At 40.1% G+C, this 14,122-nt stretch overlaps 1 pseudogene; it reads left to right on the forward strand.

Moving 5' to 3' along the window:
• The first annotated feature begins 747 nt into the window (after positions 1-747).
• Positions 748-5,899, forward strand: LOC149750995 (uncharacterized; annotated as a pseudogene).
• The last annotated feature ends 8,223 nt before the right edge of the window (positions 5,900-14,122 follow it).

The following is a 14,122-nucleotide window of genomic DNA, read 5'->3' on the forward strand; positions in this document are numbered from 1 at the left end:
CCTGTGCATTTGTACGTCATTTCTTCAATTTGGATATACACACTTACCTCTATCCAAAAAGAATACATGCTAGTTCATCATTAGCAGGAAAGCTGCTGCAACGAGATTGATTCAGCGTTGTAGGCTTATCTCGAGGCATGGACTGAATCCAAGAAATTGGGGTGCATGAAAATGTGTGCCACTGATGGAGGAACGTGGCATAAGTCTCTAGAAGGCAAGGGACATGTTTTAACACGTTTTTATAACTGAAAACGTGTATGGTTAGAAGACGTGGCTGTAACGCTATTTCCACGCGGTTTCACTTTGAGGGGCATTTCGGAAACTCTACAGAGGTCTGTTCAAAGTGGGAAAGGTGCCATCTGGAAGGGTGTTTCGTTCCGAATCCAACGAATCCAGTTTCATGGTAATCCGAGTTTGTTTGGGGCACGAACTTGGCTGTTTTATCTGATTGCGCAGAATCTTGCAGGAATCGGGGTTTTCCTATCTTATCTAGAATTCATCCTTATCTTGTACATCGGAAGTTGAGTAGGACCCTCAAAGGGGAGGGATTGGTATCGAGTAGAGCTCAAGAGATCAGAGAGACCAGGAGAGCTTATTGTAATCAGTTGAGTGGTTATTCAATAAAGTTCTCTTCCATTGTATTTCTCTTTCTCCTTCATAATATTTTCTAGTGTTGTGCTTTGCTGCATTATTGTTGTTAGGCATGACTTAAGTCATAGGGACTAGGTTCCCATGCCAGGAAGGCTGATCGGTTATCTTCGGTAGACCGAGCCGTACGTTGTTGGGATCCACTCTGAGATCCCTTCGTACGTGACAAAGGACTCGACAAAAAAAATTTTCGTTTGATTCACCCATTTTGGTTCCAATAAGCCCAAAAATCATCTCACCCCAAAGACCAAAAAAAATTTCATGGAAATTTTGCTGAATTGTGCTTCTAAAAATCTAATCACCCATATCCCTTGTTTTCTTACTTTTGAACTTGAACTCCCTTGGTGAGTTCTTGATGAATTGTTGTTGGAAAAAGGATTATCGGGTGGAAAAAGGCAAGAGTGGAATCATGTCTCGCAATAGTGTCGAAGGTGCTACGGGAGTGGCTGATCCAAAGCTGTTTATGGGGGCGATGATGGGTGAGATGAGGCGTATAATGAGGTTGGAGTTAGAGCAGGTTCATGAGCGGATGGATCGGATGGAGAATACATGTTTGGAGCAGCCACAAAATGCTCCTAACTTGCGTAGGAGGGAAAGAGTCCAACATCGGGGAGTGAGAGATGAAGATGGAGAGTATTATGGGGCTGGTTTTGATGAAGAAGAAGATCGGGATTCGGTTGTTGGTAATAGGAGATATGGAGGGCAGTTTAGAGAAGATAAGAATCGGGAAGATAACAACTTGGGTAGTATTAAGATGAAAATTCCAGCGTTTCAAGGAAGAAACGACCACGAGGCTTATCTTGAGTGGGAGAAAAATGTAGAGTTAGTGTTCGATTGCCACAACTACTCCGAAATGAAGAAGGTAAAACTTGCTGCCATTGAATTTTCTAACTATGCTATTGTGTGGTGGGATCAGTTAGTGTTGAACAAGCGGCGAAATAGGAAACGACCAGTAGAGATGTGGGAAGAGATGAAAATAGTGATGAGGAAGCGGTTTGTGCCCAGCTATTACCATCAGGTGTTGTACAATAAATTGCAAACGCTCAGATAAGGTAACCGGAGTGTGGAGGATTATCATCAAGAGATGGAGATTGCTATGATCCGGGCTAATATTGAAGAAGACCGAGAGGCTACTATGGCTAGGTTCTTGAATGGCTTGAATTAAGAAATTCATGATAGGGTGGAGATGCAGCATTATGTGGAATTGGAGGATATGGTGCACATGGCCATCAAGGTGAAGCAACAACTCAAGAGGAGGGGTGGTACACGTCCATCCCATAATTCGGGTTTTTCCCCATGGAAACCGAGTCATGTGAAGAAAGAGGAGAAACCAGCTGCAAAACCCAAATTTGAGCCAAAACAAGAGACAACCAACCATGGCACTCTAGGTAAATCTGACCCTTCCACTTCTCGAAATCGTGACATTAAGTGTTTTAAATGTCAAGGCAGAGGTCACATAGCAAGTCAATGCCCGAACAAAAGAGTCATGGTGATAAGGGGTAATGGAGAGATCGAAACCGACGATGAGTCCAATACCGACTCTATGCCACCATTGGAGGACGTGGATAATGAAGAATATGCGGTCCAAGGTGAATTGTTGGTGTCAAGAAGACTTCCAAGCTTGAAAGCAAAAGAAGTTGAAGAAGTGCAGCGGGAGAACATCTTTCATACTAGGTTCTATGTCAAAGACAAGATATGTAGTATGATTGTTGATGGAAGAAGTTGTACTAATGTTGCACGCATAACCTTGGTGGAGAAATTAGGATTGCCCATACTGAAACATCCTAGGCCATACAAGTTACAATGGCCGAATGATAGCAGCGAGGTAAAGGTGAATAAGCAGGTTTTGGTTTCATTCCGCATCGAAAAACATGAAGATGAAGTTTGTGTGTAGTTCCGATGCAAGCTGGACGTTTACTATTAGGCCGACCGTGGCAATTCGATCGGAGAGTTAAGCATGATGGCTTCACCGACAAATACTTGTTCGTGCTCAACCAAAAACCCATCACTCTTGGACCGATGATAGCGAAACAGGTTTATGACGATCAAGTGAGGTTGCAAAAAGAGAGTGATCAAAAGAAAGAGAGTGAGCAAAAGAAAAAGAGTGAAAATCGGAGAGTGGCCGAACAAAATGAGAGAGAAAAAGAAAATCAAAATTCAGCCATTGAGAGAAATTCAAAGAAAAAACAAAAGAATTTCTATGCAAAAGTGAGTGAGATTAAGTGAGCAATGTTTTCAAATCAGCCGATGATTGTACTTTTGTACAAGGAGGCATTTTTAAACACTAACGAACTTGACCCTGCTTTGTCCAGTTCTGTTGTTTTTCTTTTGCAGGAATTTGAGGATGTCTTTCCCGAGGAAACACCACATGGATTACCATCAATTCGAGGGATTGAACATCAAATTGACTTTGTTCCCGGAGCGACAATTCCAAACCGACCAGCCTATAGGAGCAATCCCGAGGAGACAAAGGAGCTTCAACGGCAGGTAAGTGAGTTGTTGGAGAAGGGTTACATGAGGGAGAGCATGAGTCCGTGCGCCGTTCCAGTTTTACTTGTACCTAAGAAGGATGGGATGTGGAGAATGTGCGTTGATTGTCAAGCCATCAACAACATAGTGGTAAAGTATCGTCATCCTATTCCTCGCTTAGATGACATGTTAGATGAGTTGCATGGTTCTTGTGTGTTCTCGAAGATTGATTTAAAGAGTGGTTATCATCAGATTAGAATGAAAAGAAGGAGATAAATGGAAAAACTGCTTTTAAAACAAAATATGGTTTGTATGAATGGTTAGTTATGCCTTTTGGTTTGACAAATGCACCAAGCACTTTTATGAGACTTATGAATCATGTTTTGCATGCATTTATAGGCAGGTTTGTTGTTGTCTATTTTGATGATATACTCATTTATAGCAAAAACTTGGATGATTATGTTGTACATTTGAAATCGGTTTTAGATGTGCTTAGGAAAGAAAAGTTATTTGCTAACATGAAGAAGTGTACTTTTTGCACCGATAAGCTTGTATTTCTGGGATTTGTTGTTAGTGCACAAGGCTTACAAGTTGATGAAGAGAAGGTACGAGCAATCCAAGAGTGGCCGAGTCCCACAAGTGTAGGCAATGTTCGTAGTTTTTATGGACTTGCTAGTTTTTACCGACGGTTTGTGAAGGACTTTAGTAGCATAGCCGCACCACTTACCAAAGTGATCAAGAAGAACGTCAGATTTAGATGGGGAGAAGAACAAGAGAAGGCATTTCAGCTAATCAAAGAGAAACTAACCAACGCCCCCTTATTGTCTTTACCTAACTTTTCTAAAACGTTTGAGATTGAATGTGATGCTTCAGGTATTGGTGTAGGCGCAGTTCTTATGCAGGAGCGACGACTAATTGCTTCCTTCAGCGAGAAATTAAGCGGGGCAGCCTTAAACTACCCGACTTATGATAAGGAGTTGTATGCATTGGTTCGAGCTTTGGATACATGGCAGCACTACCTATGGCCTAAGGAGTTGATTCGCACCGATCATGAGTCCTTGAAACACTTGAAGGGCCAACACAAGCTAAATAAAAGGCATGCACATTGGGTAGAGTTCATTGAGACATTTCCATATGTCATCCGGTATAACAAGGTAAGGAGAATGTGGTCGCCGACGCACTTTCTCGCAGGTATGCATTACTCTCTACACTTGATGCAAAATTGCTTGGATTTGAACACATTAAAAGTTTATACATTGATGACCATAAATTTTGTGAAGAGTACCAGCCTTTTTTGAAAAACGCTTGTGGAAAGTTCTTTAGACATGATGGGTTCTTGTTTCGAGAAAATAAGTTATGTGTGCCTAACTATTCTTTGAGGGATTTGTTAGTGTAGGAATCCCATGGAAGGGGATTAATGGGACATTTTGGAGTAGCTAAGACCTTAGCTATTTTGTAGGAACACTTCTATTGGCCACACATGAAATGAGATGTTGAGCGTATTTGTGGTAGATGTGTTACATGTAAGAAAGCTAAATCCAAAGTGCAGCCCAACGGTTTGTATACTCCTTTGCCCATTCCGAGTGAGCCTTGGATTGATATTTCAATGGACTTTGTGTTAGGATTACCTAGGACTAAACGTGGAAGAGATTCGATTTTTGTGGTTGTGGATAGATTTTCTAAGATGGCACACTTTATTCTATGTCACAAAACAGATGATGCTTCGCGTGTTGCTGATTTGTTCTTTAGGGAGATTGTGAGATTACATGGCATGCCTAGAACCATTGTTTCGGATAAAGATGCTATGTTCTTGAGCTACTTTTGGAAGACTTTGTGGTGTAAGCTAGGTACCAAGCTTTTGTTTTCTACTACTTGTCACCCACAAACTGATGGTCAAACCGAAGTAGTGAACAGGACTTTGTCTACTTTGTCGAGGGCTAGATTAAAAAGAACAGCAAAACATGGGAGGATTGTTTGCCGAACGTTGAGTTTGCTTATAATCGTGCTATTCATTCTGCTACTAAGTTTTCACCGTTTGAAATTATTTATGGTTTTAATCCTTTGACTCCATTGGGTTTATCTCCATTATCTATTTCTGAGCGTGTTAATTTGGATGGAAAGAAAAAGGTTGAATTTGTGAAACAGATACATGAGAAGGCAAGGCTCAATATAGAGAGGAGAACAGAGCAATATGCAAACAAGCCAACAAAGGGCGACACAAGCTGATTTTTGAACCCGGAGATTGGGTTTGGTTGCATATGAGAAAAGAGAGATTTCCGGCGCAAAGACGTTCCAAGCTGCTTCCAAGAGGGGATGGTCCTTTCCAAGTTCTAGAGCGCATCAATGACAACGCTTACAAGCTAGATTTGCCCAATGAGTACAATGTTAGTGCTACTTTCAATATTACTGATTTGAGTCCTTTTGATGTAGGTGATGATTTGAGGGCAAATCCTTTTCAAGAGGAGGGGAATGATGCAAATAATGGCATGACTTCAAAGGAACCCGTTCAAGTTCCAACTAGGCCAGTTACAAGAGCACGAGCTAAAGTGTTCAAGGAGGCATTAAACGGGCTGGTTAAAGAAGTTTGGGCTCAAGCAAATTTGTGGAGATCCATTGAAGGTGATGAACATGTTCCACAAGGCTGGAATTCCATAATTCAAGCTGTGAAATAATCCGGAAGAAATCCTCAAAGATTGCAGCACAATTGGCGTGTTATTGGGGCTTAGTCTTTGGTTGCTTTCCCATTTTGACTCATCAAGGAGAATACGTGGCTGCGATTTCAAGCAACCTTTTCAAGACAGCTCATTTACTTTCCTTATTTGATATTTTAAGTTCATAATTTTGATTTTGTAAGAAGAAAGGAATCAGAAAATTCCTTGTTTCCTTTTTAGTTGTTTAGGCGAATTTAAGGCAGCCTATTTTTGGGTTTTCTTTTTTCGTAGCTGCAAATTCGTGGACCATTTGTATTTAAAAAGCCTTTGGCTTATTCGAAGGGGGCAGATTATATTTTTCAAAAAATTGGTGAGTTTTTATTCTCTTTGGTTCTTTGAAGGACTATTCGAACTTATCAGAATTTTCCGTGGCATTCATCATCGACTTATCAAGCGGATTCTCACTACCATTTGCGGCGTCTTCCTTATACCAAGGTTCTTGTTTCGCATTAAACAACAGGTTGAGGTCAAACATACCAAGGTAGGTCGAGGTCTCCCAACCAAACCTGATCATGAGTGTTCTTGGGTTTCCCTATTGTTTGACGGGTCTTGTTATTCTTGACGAGGTTCGCATCAGCTCTTAATCTTTGGCACTTGACGGTTAGGTCAACAAATAAAACTAGAGCACCTTCTCTGATACCACTTGTTGCCTAGAAGACAATCCAAGAGGGGGGGTGAATTAGGTCCTTTAAAAATTAAGCTACTTAAAATTTTGCTGATGAAGGCTAAGTTAATTTTATGCCAAAACAATTAAAGCAATTACAAAAAAGCGGTAAATAATGCAATAGGCCACAACATATATACACAAGTTTTATAGTGGTTTGGAGCTAACCCTTGCTCCTATGTCCACTTCCCAAACTCACTTGAAAATTCACTATAATCCTCATGTTACAGCTTGGTTGTTTTACAAGATCACAACCCAACTCATTGTTTTACCTGGGATCACAACGAACCTAGTTGGTTTTCCTTGGATCACCAATTAGAATCAAATCCCAACCAAACTTGGTTGTACACAAATCAATTCACATGCTTGGATAATGCCTTAACCTCTTGATTCAATCCTCTGATTGAATCAAGTTATAAGATATGAAAGCAATGTTTTAACAAAGTACAATTTTCTTAAATGTAAGCAGATGCAGCAAATATAAACTATGAAATGAGAGAAAAAAAGGCTTGGAATGAAGGCTGCTAAAGAGGTTGGATTCTTTCTTTCTTGATCCTCCTCAGATGGCTCAAATTGCTTGAGGATCACGCGGCTTGAAAATTGAGAAGAACAAAAAGATCACTCTTAGAAGCTCTTCTTCTCTTTTGACTTGAAATTCTTCACCAACGCTCAAAGATTGTTCTTCTCTTTTAATGCGCTTTAATGCTCATTCACATCTCCTGAAGAATAGTTAAAAATACCTTCTTATAGTCCATTTTCCATAAAACTAGCCGTTGGAGTCCCAGTAAACTTGGAGTCAACTCGGGCATTCTGGGAGACAGCTCGCCTAAGGTAGGAGATGTCTCGTGCCTATTGGGAGTCAACTCGTGATCGGGCTCTTCAACAATTGCCTTCTGTTATTTTTTCAGGAGACGACTCGTGACACTCTGGAGTCGGCTCGCGTTCTGCCTCATTAAAACTTCTGTCTTTCCTGAAGGATATGGCTCGCGCACAGTAGGAGACGTCTCTCGTTCTGCTTCCAAAATACGGTCTTCTGTCTTTACTGAGAGAGATGGCTTGCGCACCATCGGAGATGTTTTGCATTCTACTCGGAGAAAACTGCTTTCTACTTTTCTTCTGTAGGAGACGGCTGGCGCTTCGGGGAGTCGACTAGCACTTTCAACCTTATGTCTTTTGGCTAGAGACGTCTCGTCTCAGCAAGGAGTCGACTCGGGAGCGTGCCAATTGAACCTCTTAGTACCAAAGACGTCTCGTGACTTGTGGGAGACATCTCGTGAACTATCCATTTGTAAAATATAGTTCAACACTTCTCCCAGCCCATCTCAAAACCTCTGAAATCTTTCCTAATGAATTTATCATAATATTTTGTTTATTTTCTCCTGAAATACTAACTTAAATTCATTAGTATAATAAGAAATATACTCAAGTGTTTTGGGCTCATCAAAATCAAATAAGGGATCAACAATCTCTCTTTTTTTGATGATGACAAAGCACTGAGTATATGAAAGTAAGATTACATACACTAAGTAAATATTGTTCAGGTAAGCACTTGATCCTACAATTTGTGTCAGAGCTTAAAAGGAAATATAAACATATAATCAAAGCATGTTAAACTAAAATTAGAGCAATTGCTTTAAATTTTGAACATTAAGCTCCCCCTTTCATTTGCAATTGAGTATCCTCTATTTATACTTAAGTATGAGCTAATTTTCGATGCCATAACCAGCTAGTCTCACTATTTTTGATTTTCATAGCTACCAAACAATCTATGTTTTTCATGAGTATTTGATTTAAATCAACCAAATACACATTTCCATGTCTATGTCTAGTAAATATTATACCACAATCATTTATACTAGAGACTAGACACATAGATGATTCAAAAGTTACAATATATCCTTTGTCACAGAATTGACTGATGCTTAGTAAATTATGTTTTAAGCCATCTACTAATAAAACATTTTCAATAAAAGTTGTTGGAGTGATCCGAATGTTACCAATACCAATGATCTTGCCTTTGCCATTATCACCAAAGGAAACTATTCCTCCTTTCTTTTTGAGGAACATAAATTGGGATTCATCCCCTGTCCTATGTCTAGAGCACCCACTGTCCAAGTACCATCTTCTGTTTGATTCATGGGATGCTAGAAACTCCTGTAAAGTAGAATTTAGGCTTTCATCTTAGGCACCCAAGTTGTCTTTGGTCCTTGCAGGTTAGCAATAATACTTCCTTTTGGAATATCTTCTTAATTGAAACATTGTTTGTAAGATTTTGGCTTATAAGATTGCATGCAATGTACTTCTGTTTCTGTTTATCTAACTTGCAGAATACAGATTTCGGTTGAATATAAGAACACTTTACAAACATATTTTTCAGAGATTTCTATTTTCTCCATGGATTATATCCTAATCCAGCCTTATCATAGACAACTTTCTGACTTTCAAGAATTAGATTTAATTTTTCAGAACTTGGATGAATTTGTCTACTATAGGTTTCCGTTTATCAACTTCTTTAGCTAACTTCTGATTTTCTTCATGCAGTTCCCTTTTATTTTTCAGAAGCAAAGCATTTTTCTTTTCAAAGGATTGATTCTTAATTTTCAGCTCCTTATTCTTTAAGATAAGTTTTTTTATATTCAATCATTAGCTCAGAAAAAAAGCATCTTGAAATTCATCAAAAGTGAAATCATATTTAGTATCTAAGTATACCTCATTTTCGTGTACTATTAGACACCAATTTGCGGCTTCCTGTTGCTGTTCTTCTTCTCCAGAGCTGAAATCATCACTGTCACTCCAAGTAGCCAGCATAGCTTTCTTCTTCAAACTTTTTAGAGCCTGTTTTAATAAGGGACAGTCAGTTCTAAAGTGTCCTAGCTTTTTGCATTCATAGCAAACATATTGCTCCTTGTTATTTTTCTTGCTTTGCTCCCCCTTGATTACAGGCCTTTTCTTGAAGTTTTCTCTTTTTCTTCTGAAAAACTTTCTGAACCTTCTTGTATTCAGGGCTATTTTCTCACTGTTATCAGACTCAAATAACTCGCTCTCATCTTCATGTTGAGTGGACTTAAGAGCAATTGTTCTACGCTTCTTGGTTCATCTTAGGTTCTTTTTCATTGAAAGCTCACGAGTCATTAAGGAACCCAGCAATTCTTCCAGTGGGAGAGAGTTGAGATCTTTGGCTTCTTGGAATGCAGTGACCTTTGCTTCCCATGCTCTAGGAAGAGACTAAGGATTTTTCGAACAAGATCTACCAAGGCTTTTCAAGCCGTTTATAATATCTGTGAATCCAGTAAACATTTCAGTTATAGACTCATTATTTCCATTTTAAATAGTTCATATTTATGTACAAGAATACAGATTTTAGATTCTTTGACCTGGTTAGGGCCTTCATGTGTAACTTCCAGCTGTCACATACGAAGGGATCTCAGAGCGGATCCCAACAATGTGTTAGGTCACACCTAACAATAATAATGCAGCGAAGCACGACACCAGAAAATACCACGAAGGAGAAGGAGAAATACAGGAGAAGAGAACTTTATTGAATAACCATTCAACTGATTACAATAAGCTCTCCTAGTCTCTCCAGCTCTACCTAATACCAACCCTCTCCCCTTTGAAGGTCCTCTTATAGAGGAGCAACCTCCAATTACAAGTCCCTCACGAACTCCACTACCCATGTACAAGATAAGGATGAATCCAAGATAAGATAGGAAAACCCCCATTTCCGCAGGATTCTGCACAATCAGATAAAACGGACAAGTTCGTACACCAACCGAACTCGGATTACCACAAAACTAGATTCGTTGGATTCGGAACGAAAAATCCTTCCAGATGGACCTTTTCTACTTTGAACGAACCTCTGTAGAGTTCCCAAAGTGCCTCTTAACATGAGAACGTGTGGAAACAGCGTTATAGCCATGTTTTCTAACCATATATCTTTCAGTTATGAAAATATTTTAAAACGTGTCCCTTGCCTTCTAGAGACTTATGCCATGTTCCTCTATAGTGGCACACATTTCCATGCATCCCAATTTCCCGAATTCAGTCCATAAGCCCACAACACTGAATCAGTCTCGTTGCAGCAGCTTTCCTCCTAATGATGAGCTAGCATGTATTCTTGCCAATACACTCCTTGGAGCATGTGCCCCCATCCCCATGCTCTTGGGTATTACTCCTAGATCTTGCACACGTTTCCCTATGTGATCCTAGGGGCCAGATTTGGTCTCCAAGTTGCCCAAATCTCCAGAAAGCACGATCAGACCTCGAACCCGTCCAACGACCCATTCTAGTTTATACTTTGATCTGCGTCTGATCCAGCCCCGATTCGAGGAAACGTGACACCCTCCCCCACCTAAGCCAAAGTCGTCCCCGATGAGGCTAGGCGGTACTCATTGATGATATCCTCGAACTGCTATAGTTTGTCACCATACTCTCGGCTTGCTTCTGAATTTGATAGTCCTTTCCATCGGACTAAGTATTGCACACGGTTACCCTTATTCCTGTCTGCCTTGATTTCAGAAACCTTCTTGGTGTAATGAACTCGTACGGCCACTGGAGCTCGCCCGCTTTGAGCCCAAAAAGGGTCAGTTGTGTCCTCTATGAACGGTTTCAACAGGGACATGTGGAACACCGAGTGCACTTTCAGCTTGGAAGGCAGCGATAATCGGCACGCTGTCTCTCCAATTTGATGTGTGATGATGAAGGGACCTTCATACCTTCTCACGAGTGCTTTGTGGTAGCCCGACTTCAAATTTATGTGATGGTAAAGATTCACCAATACCCGATCACCAACCTGAAATTTAGCTGCCCGCCGCTTTATGTCAGCCCACTTCTTCATCCGTTTGGTCGCCTTCAACAAGGAGACCTGAACCAAATCTGTATCCTCCTTCAGATCCCTCACGAACCAGTAGGCAGTCGGACTACATGCGATACTTCCTGGAGTGTCTGGTTGCAGCCCTGTAATCACCTCAAACGGTGATTTACCCATCGACTCCAATCGATGTAAGTTGTAGCTGAATTGGGCTAGGTAGTCCCAATCCCGCTGGTTTGCACTCACATAGTGCCTCAAATACATCTCCAATAATGCATTGGTTCGCTTTGTTTGGCCATCAGTCTAAGGGTGGAAGGCCGTGGACATCTTCAGCTCCATTCCAAGTATCTGAATAACTCCGTCCAGAACATCCTCGTGAAGCGAGCATTGCGATCAGAAACGATACTCCACGGTATCCCTCAATATTTCACCACATATGTGAAGAACAACCACGCCACGTCCTCCGACTTTACCATGGCTTGTAGCTGGGTAAGCAAAGACATACCGATGACCATCTCGTAGTCATTGATCGGGGCAACCACCGCTGCCACGACGCAGTCCATGCACCGAATTGGATCTCAACATCCTTTGACATTCCGCTTGTAGCTATCTCTGTGGAGTTGATGATAGAGATCAAGGGGCTGGCCGAATGGTTCAAGCTAATTCCAAAGATCCATTACAAGGAATTGGAGGTCCAATGACTAGAGCAAGGGCAAAACAAATGAAAGAAGCTTTATATGGACTAGTCATGGAAATTCAAGAGAAGGAGGCTGCTCTAGAAGACTCTAAGGCTTCACCAAGATTGATCACTTATCTTTACATAGTAAATGTTGAAGAACAAAGCTTGGAGCCATTAAACAAGGCTGATCCACGTGGAGATGCTATTTAGGCCCATTTTTCGTGGGTACTTTTGGGCTTGAGTCTTGTTGTGTTCCTAATTACTTGTACATGAAGTTTTGACTTGTCAACTCGTTTTTCCTAAGTTATTCATGTACTTCGTAGTTAGGAACCTTGAAAGTTGTGTCATTTATTATTTTGAAGTTGTAACTTGGAAGTTGTGACTTGGAAAACGTTTTTTACTTATTGCCTTGGAAAGGGGATGGTGTCCTTTCCAATAGCTTAGTTTGAAGCCTATATAAAGGCTGCCATATGTAACCAAGGGATTATTATGAATGAATTAAAGTGTTGGCAAGCTTTGCTATGCTCTTTTGTGTTCTTGGATTAGAATACAAAATTCTGACTTATCAAAGGGAGTGATCAACCTTTGTGGCGTCTTCAAGGATTAGGGTTTTAAGGACTTAGTTTCCTTAGAGTTCTAATCTGATCTCCTACAACTTGTTTTTCTAGCAATCTCGGGGCAAGTATAGCAAATTGATTCAAGGGTTCCTAGGGCAGGTCTCCTGGTGGGTTCTTGTCATTTGGTATCAGAGCTTTGGTTCTTGAAATCAGGTTACTTATCCTTTATCATCTTTGTTCCTTTGTTCTTATTTTATTTCTTTAAGTTTCTTTGTTCGTTCTCTTATTTCTGTTTTTTTTTCAGTTCCTTGTGTTTCTTGTTTCCTCTAATCTGTTTTGTTCTTTAATCTTCTGTTACTTAGTTTGATTCAAAAAAAAAAAAAAAAAGACGAAAAAAAAAAACGAAAAAAAAAACGAAAAAAAAAGAAAAGAAAAGAAAGAAAGAAAGAAAGAAAGAAAGAAGGTTATTGATTAAGGGGCATTAATTACAAGGCTGTTTCACTTGTTGCAAAGCTGAAGACCCCTTGTTGCAAGGTTGTTTCACTTGTTACAAGACCGTTTTACGTATTACAAGGCTGCTTAGCTTGTTCTTATTTCTCCTTACTTTCTAGTTGTTTCTATTACATATCCTTTACTTCCTTTTGAAGTCTTCTTATGTTCTTGATGCTTTAAGACAATTTTTCTTGTGAGTACCATTTGCCTCATCGAAGTCCTTAAAATTCTGATTTTCTTGGAGATTTGCCACCATCCATCTGATCGCTCTTTGTGATTTGTTGATTTTGATTCTTTCAAGAACATAAAGAGGGCTGGCTTGAGTGGTAAAAGGCAAGAGTGTGAGTTCATCATCAAGAAAAAGCCATAAAAGAGTGTCCACCCGAGAGAGGAGTGTGTGAGGACCTATTCTGTTTATACTAATCTTTTGATTGCAGCATACAAAGATGAGTAGTGGAGGTAGTGAACAACCAGATGTTGATATGAAGTTATGGATGAAAGCCATTGCTGATCAACTTACTAAGCTTGGTGCATGAATGGATGATTTGGAATCACCAAGCAGAATCAAACCTTTGAGGGGGCAGATGTTTGAAGATGATGAAGAAGATTTAGATTATGAATCTTACTCTAGAAGGGGAAAGAAGGCCGATGATTCAAAAGATAATAATCTGGGCAGCATCAAGATGAAGATTCCTATCTTTCAAGGAAAGAATGATCCCGAACTTTACTTGGAATGGGAGAGAAAAGTTGAACATGTGTTTGATTGTCACAACTATTCAAATGAGAAAAAGGTGAAATTGGCAGCCGTTGAGTTCACGGATTATGCAAGCATATGGTGGGATCAATTGATGATTAGTCGGCGAAGGATTGGAGAAAGGCCAATTCGGTCATGGGAAGATATGAAATTGGTAATGCGCAAGAGATTTGTACCTAGCCATTACTATAGAGATTTACATAGAAAGTTACAAGGGCTGGTTCAAGGCTCCATGAGTGTGGAAGACTATTATAAAGAAATGGAGATGGCAATGATTAAAGCTAATATAGAGGAAGATCGAGAGGCTACCATGGCAAGATTTATTGGAGGCTTAAACA

The sequence above is a fragment of the Phoenix dactylifera genome, chromosome 17 (genome assembly GCF_051530095.1).
Source record: "Phoenix dactylifera cultivar Ajwa chromosome 17, Ajwa_hap1_PhDact_Kaust_v1.1, whole genome shotgun sequence".
Taxonomy (NCBI): domain Eukaryota; kingdom Viridiplantae; phylum Streptophyta; class Magnoliopsida; order Arecales; family Arecaceae; genus Phoenix; species Phoenix dactylifera.